At 39.9% G+C, this 6614-nt stretch overlaps 1 protein-coding gene across 1 annotated transcript in view; it reads left to right on the top strand.

Annotated features, from left to right (window-relative positions):
- ADK (adenosine kinase) overlaps positions 1-6614 on the top strand; it is a 470150-nt gene that overhangs the window by 344 nt on the left and 463192 nt on the right. The gene's annotated exons all lie outside the window — the stretch shown is intronic.

Below are 6614 nucleotides of genomic sequence, written 5' to 3'. Positions count from 1 at the left end.
CAATCAGAGCGCCGGCAGCGGGGGCCGAGCCGGCGGTGGGCAGGCTGCGGACGCCACGTGGGAGTCCTCCCGCCTGGGCTGCTGAGAGTCCGGAGGACCAAACCGGACCAGAGCAAAGTCACATGCCGCCGCCTCCTCTTTCCCCGGGTGTGACGTGGAGGAGGCCCAGCGAGTGCTCTGCCCTGGGGCAAAGACAGAATTGTTGGGGGTTTTTCGTAAAAGGGAGACTTGGCTTTCCTTTTCTTACACACTTTGGATGCTGGCGCTTTTGCAGACAGTCTGCCAGCGACCCAGACCCAGCCTCCGAGGCTTGGTTGCGGGGTGAGGGTTGGGGGTGGGAGCGGCATTTAGCTGAACGGATAGGAAAGGCTGCTTTTTCTTCTTTTTTTCCTCTGCATTTGTTGGCTTCAGTGAGGACAGTACTGGGCCTAACACCTGCTTCACGTGTGATTGATGTTGCAACTTTTACTTACAAAAAATTGTTAAATATTCCTTCGTATAAAGTGCAGCGTGCACAGCCCTTGGTGATTTTGAAATGTTCATTGGAAGGCAGTGGTTTTTCTAATTAAAAACAAACATATCAAATTGATTTAAAACTATTGGGACACTCCTCATTATACAAGAGGAATCTCATTTCTTCCAACATCATTTACTTCTAAAAGAATGGATCATTCGTAATTGAAACAAGAGCACGTACTGGCCCAAATCGACGCCAGTGCCTTGTGGAGGAAAGGGACCACATGCTGACCAGACAAGCTCAGGGGAGGCCTGCATGGCAGTTTTGCAACTCAGACTTAAAGTAACCACAAAGGATGGTCTGAAATTAAACTTTAACCAAAAGCAGTTATGGTGGGCAGTCATGTCCTAGGCCGGTATCTTCACTGACAAGGTCAACCTTTATCGGTCTTTTTGCATCGACTAGTATAGTAACATACCCTTTGAAATGTCTGGGTAACTTGTAACTTCCCTTTTTCTGGACCCCTTGGGGCACAACCTAATGTGCTGGGCACCAGGACAGATACCACAAATTCCATCATTGTTATCATGTTAATTGTTCCTGCACCCACCTAAGTATGTGTCTATCATTTTACTTTTTATCCAATCCCAGGGGATTCCCTGCTCTGCTTTCTACCCCCTCTCTAGTCTATCACCAATGGATTTCATGTAACCCACCTACGTCCCTTTCCTTTGATTGCAATGTATAAATACAGATGTAACCAGCCCATTCTTTGGAGCATTATATCAATTCATTGAGGTTCTGCTTCCTGGATCAAATAAACTCACAAAAATTCTTTACAGGTTTCAATGTTTGTTTGTGTTTTTACGTTAACAGCCTTTAATGTATTTCTACTACCTTCAAAGGGTTAGTGTCCTTACCTTGTATGAAGAAAATAAACCTTTAAAAAATCAGGATATTCTTTTTTAAGCTTTCAAACTATAGTGTAAAGCAGCGATTTTCAACTGGTGTGCTGCAAGAATTTTAAAACATGCAATACCTGACTATTTAGTCAGAGGCTCTGATCTCTTTTCCCTTTCATTGTCAAATTAAAAAATGACAACAGCCAACACAATAGCCATCTGGGTGTAAATGAATCAAATGTATACCTTTTTTTTTTTTTTGGTGTGCTGCAGAATTTTAGTAATTAGTTTATGTATGCCATGAGATGAAAAAGGATTGAAAATCTCTGGAGTAAAGAAAGCAAGGGCTTTTGAATCAGACCTACCTTGGTTCAAGGCATGTGCTTCCCTATGTGGTCCATTAATAGAGGACTTATTGTCTTAAAAGGCACCTCCTCCACAAAGTTTCCTTTTTCCAAAGTGGAAGTCAGATGCAACTTTTCTCTACTATCCTACTAAACATACTGCTTTTAGGTTTTCCCTTACGTGCATCATTTTCAAAGTGCTTTCCTATTTTACAGATGAGGAAATTGATGCCAAATGAAATAGTTAAGGAACTGAAATATGAACCCAGAGCATGTGGGTGCAAGTTTATTGTTGTTTGACTCTACTGTACCTACTTTTATGAGCCACCCAAGGTGCTTATACATCATTAAAACTAATGATAAACAATGTTTAATACTTAAGTATGTTTGTGCTAGGCACTGTTTAAGCATTTTACCTATTTTTACTCATTCAATCCGCAAGAACACTACAAGGTAGATACCGTAATTATCCCCATTTTACCGAGCAAGCATAGAGAAGTTAAGTAATTTATCAAGTCACCTATCTAATAAGTGATGGGGTTGGGATTTTAATCCAGGTAGTCTCATTCCAAGTCTGTACTCTCAGTTACCATGCTATACTTACTAACTTCAAGCAATTTATGCAAAAACCCTAAATTGTTAACTCAGTTTTTCTATTATTTTTGCTCCTTTTTTTGTTGTTAGCATACATAACTTTTTATGTTGTTGAAATAGGTGGGCATATGATACAAAATAATTCTTAAATATATATATATTTTATGTCATTAATGTCTACTTCAAATTTGTAAAAAGTCCTTAGGCAGCTGAAGCTCATTTTATACATTATGTACTTGGTGCCACCTGTAGACTTGAAGTTAAAATATTAGACACTTGAGTATTGGGACAAATCTCTTAATTTTGTGTGAAGACCTTTTGGGATTGGCTGCTCCTACTTTTTTTGTTTTTTAAATATATTTTATTGATTTTAGAGAGGAAGGGAGAGGGGATAGAGACATCAATGATGAGAGAGAATCATTGATTGGCTGCCTCCTGCATGCCCCCTCCTGGGGATCAAGCCTGCAACCCAGGCATGTGCCCTTGGCCGGAATTGAACCTGGGATCCTTTAGTCTGCAGGCCAATGCTCTATCCATTGAGCCAAACCGGCTAGGGCTGCTCCTACTCTTATTATATTAGTTTGGTTTTAAGTGTCACAGTGTGATAAAGCACTGAGTGATTGGCTGCATGCATTATCTATGATGACTTGTTTGACAGTTCAGGGGCTAGCTACCACTTTCGGTGGACTTTTAAGGAGAATGATTTATAAAGTTTAAGCATAGTTTAATGTGTAGATAAGTCATTGGGGAACAAATAAATTTATGAGATATATTTGTAGAGATCAGGGAAAAAGGATTTAGGCCTTTGTGAAAATTTCAGTTAGCTCTGGAATAGGGATTTTCAACCAGAGGACATTTGACATTGTATGGAGTCATTTTTGATGGGAGGTGCCATTGGCACATGGTGGAATTCCAGGACGCTGTTAAACATCCTATAGTGCACAGAAAGCTCCCTATAACAAAGAATTATCCAGCCTAAATTGACTATAGTGTTGAAATAGAAAAAACTTTGCCCTAGGGAGAACATCTGACAAGTGTAGCCTTTATTTTTCTAAGTTGGGTTGCTTTTCAGGTTGTAGCAGCTACTGAAGTTGCAAAGAAATAAACACTCTAGCCCTAACCGGTTTGGCTCAGTGGATAGAGCGTCGGCCTGCGGACTCAAGGGTCCCAGGTTCGATTCCGGTCAAGGGCATGTACCTTGGTTGGGGGCATATCCCCAGTGGGGAGTGTGCAGGAGGCAGCTGATCGATGTTTCTCTCTCATTGATGTTTCTAACTCTCTATCCCTCTCCCTTCCTCTCTGTAAAAAATCAATAAAATGTATTTAAAAAAAAAAAGAAATAAACTAACATGATTTCACATTGGGTTTGGGGAACAAAAGGGAACATTAATTGAATGCCAGACAGTATGTGAAGGACTTTATGTATACTATCTTATTAATTGTTCCAGCAACCTGTGAGGTAGGAGTAATGATCCCCATATTACAGGTGAGGTATTTAGGGCTGAAAGAAGTTGAGAAGCATTTTTGGGAACTGCTCTTTAGATGAAGATGTTCCACCAATATTACCTATATTTAGGTCCTCTTAGTTTTCTTTTCTCTACTTTGGAAATCTCATCCAAGTTCACTTCTTTAGCGGTCACCTCTAAGAGGATACGGTTTCTTCCAAGGCTTGTTCAGCACATGCCAAAGTCTGTTCTTTGAATCGGTATTTCAAGTGACTGCTATTTTTATCATGGCACTAAACATTAGGGACCTATATATAGAGAGGTGAGACCCAGGTTGCATCCTCCTGGTGGAAGTTACTGGGGTTTGGGAAAATAGTACCTGAGGATAATGAAGGATGACAAAGAGTTAACCAGGTGTGAAGTAGGGTACCTGGCTTTGTAGGAAAGTTTGTTTGGAGGTAGAAATGGGAGATAGCTGCTCCTTGGGGAGCTACAGACGATTTGGTCTGACTTGTAGCAGAAGGTGTATGGAGTCCCGACATTGTACTGGATGCTTTCACATGTGTGAATATCCTTTAGCTCTCAGACCAGTTTTACTGTTTGCTGAATATCTCCTTCTGAGTGTCTTGCTGCCACTTCAAAATCATATATGTCAAACTAAATTAATCTGTTGTCTTACATCTGCACCTTCACCCATGGTTCCTGCATCTGTTAATGGCACCACTAACTTGTCTTTCTCCAAAGTTTGGAACCTAGATACTTGATTCATTTTCTAGTCACACAGAATTTTCTAAGTTAGTCTTCTTCAATAATGTCTCATAAATGCCTTTCCTTTTCAATTTCTGCTTCCACAACGAGTTTAGACTTCATCTTGCTTGGACTTTGTATTGGCTTCCTAACTAGTCTCTCTACTTCCAGTCTCAAGTTCTGCCTAATCTTTTTCAGGCATAACTTTACTTACTCATCATCCTATATAATAAAACCCTAATATGCAAATTGACCGAACAGTGGAACGAACTGATCGCTATGATGCGCACTGAAGTGCTTGGAGCCCAAGGAAAATGGGAAGACCTCTAGGAAAAAGAGACATTGGAAACTGTGTTTCTGCCCTGGCTGGTTTGGCTCAGTTGATAGAGTGTTGGCCTGCAGACTGAAGGGACCTGGGTTCGATTCCAGTTAAGGGCACATGCCCCGGTTGCAGGCTCGATCCCCAGTAGGGGTCATGCAGGAGACAGCCAATCAGTGATTCTCTCTCATCATAGATGTTTCTGTCTCTCCCTCTCCCTTTCTGAAATCAATAAAATTTTTTTTTAAAGAAAAAGAAAATAAAAAAGAAAACTTTCTGATTTTAGGTCTAGGCCTAGGCTAAATAAAACATGAGTCTGATATGCTCCTTTTTACCTGGAATATGGCTTTACTTCCCTTTTCATCAATTAAAATTCTGTGTGCAAAATGTTCACAGTTAAGTAGGAAAAAAAAAGAATCAAAATAATAAAGAGCATTCTGGTCAGGATGGACACCAGCAGAGCAGTGATTTAGAGCATGTCTTTGGAATCTGACATCTGGTTTGACTCTTGGTTTTTATTAACTGGTAATTCTAGGAAGCTTGCTTACTGACCCCATGCCTCTGTTTTCTCACCGATGAAAGGGATATAATAATAGTACCTACCTCAAAAGATTGTTGAGAGGATTTCATGAGGAAATGATTATAAAATTGGCACATAGTAAGTCTTCATACAAAATACCTCAGGAGACTTTCCACTTTCCTGTTAGCTGTTATTATGGAGTACTGTTTATTCTGCTTTTGGCTCCCCACTCTGCTCTAAATGCAGCAGTTACAAACTCAAAAGGAAAATGAAAAGATGTAGAGATTCTCAAGAACAGGTAAATATCTTCAGGGACTGAAATGGAAAGGAAATTTACAGTTAGACTTTGGGTTCAGAGGCTGGTAGAAATAACTCTGTGGAGTTAGATATTCTGGATGAAACTGGGAGCTGGGCTGGATCTGAATGAAAAAAAGCTGAACTCTTCCGCTTCCAGCTGTTGCTTTAAAAAGCTGTGGACCTGAGGTGGTGACACAGTGGCTGAACTGCCAGATGGCTCGGAGTTGGGAACTGTAATATCTCCACTGTCACCCAGTACAACAGCACCGAGCTTGGAGATAGCGGGCTCTGGAAGAGGGAGGGGTAGCTTACTTCAGGAAAAAGGAAGGGAAAGTTTGAGCTTACAAACATATGAGAAAGACCATTACTTAGACAATAAACACAAACACCAGAAGATAAATTCACTCAAAACCTAACGGAATTACTAGAGCAATTTCAAAATGACTTCAAGTATTTTAAATATCTTTAAAAAGATAAAAGAAGTAATAGCCATTAAGAAACAACGTGTTATAAATAAAAAATAGGTAGATATGAAGTAAATGGTGATGTAAAAGAAAAAAAAAGTTACTGAAAATAAAAAAAAGTAAGGTGGTTAAACTTTAGACCAAATATATTTGAAGGGAAAGTTAGCAAATTGAAAGATAGTACTGAATAATTCACCCAGATGTAGCACAAAGGAATAAAGAGAAATTAAGAGATGTTAATGTAAATTGAGAGGCTCCAACTTAATTTAACTGTGGGTTCCAAAAAGAGGAAATAGTGTAAATGGTGGAGAGTTCATATCAGAAGACATGATGACAGAATTTTTCAAAAATTATGAAAGAACAAATCCCTCATGTTGAAAGGTTATTTTAGGTATATAGGAAGACAAAAACAAAAAATCCACACTAAAACTATAGGGATTTCAATCATAATTATATTAACTAGAGGCCCGGTGCACAAAATTTGTGCACGGGGGGGGGGGGGTGGGCCCCAGGCCCCGGCCTCAC

This window comes from Myotis brandtii, unplaced genomic scaffold (genome assembly GCF_000412655.1).
Source record: "Myotis brandtii unplaced genomic scaffold, ASM41265v1 scaffold190, whole genome shotgun sequence".
In the NCBI taxonomy this organism is placed as follows: domain Eukaryota; kingdom Metazoa; phylum Chordata; class Mammalia; order Chiroptera; family Vespertilionidae; genus Myotis; species Myotis brandtii.
This window is presented reverse-complemented; position numbering and strand designations above follow the sequence as displayed.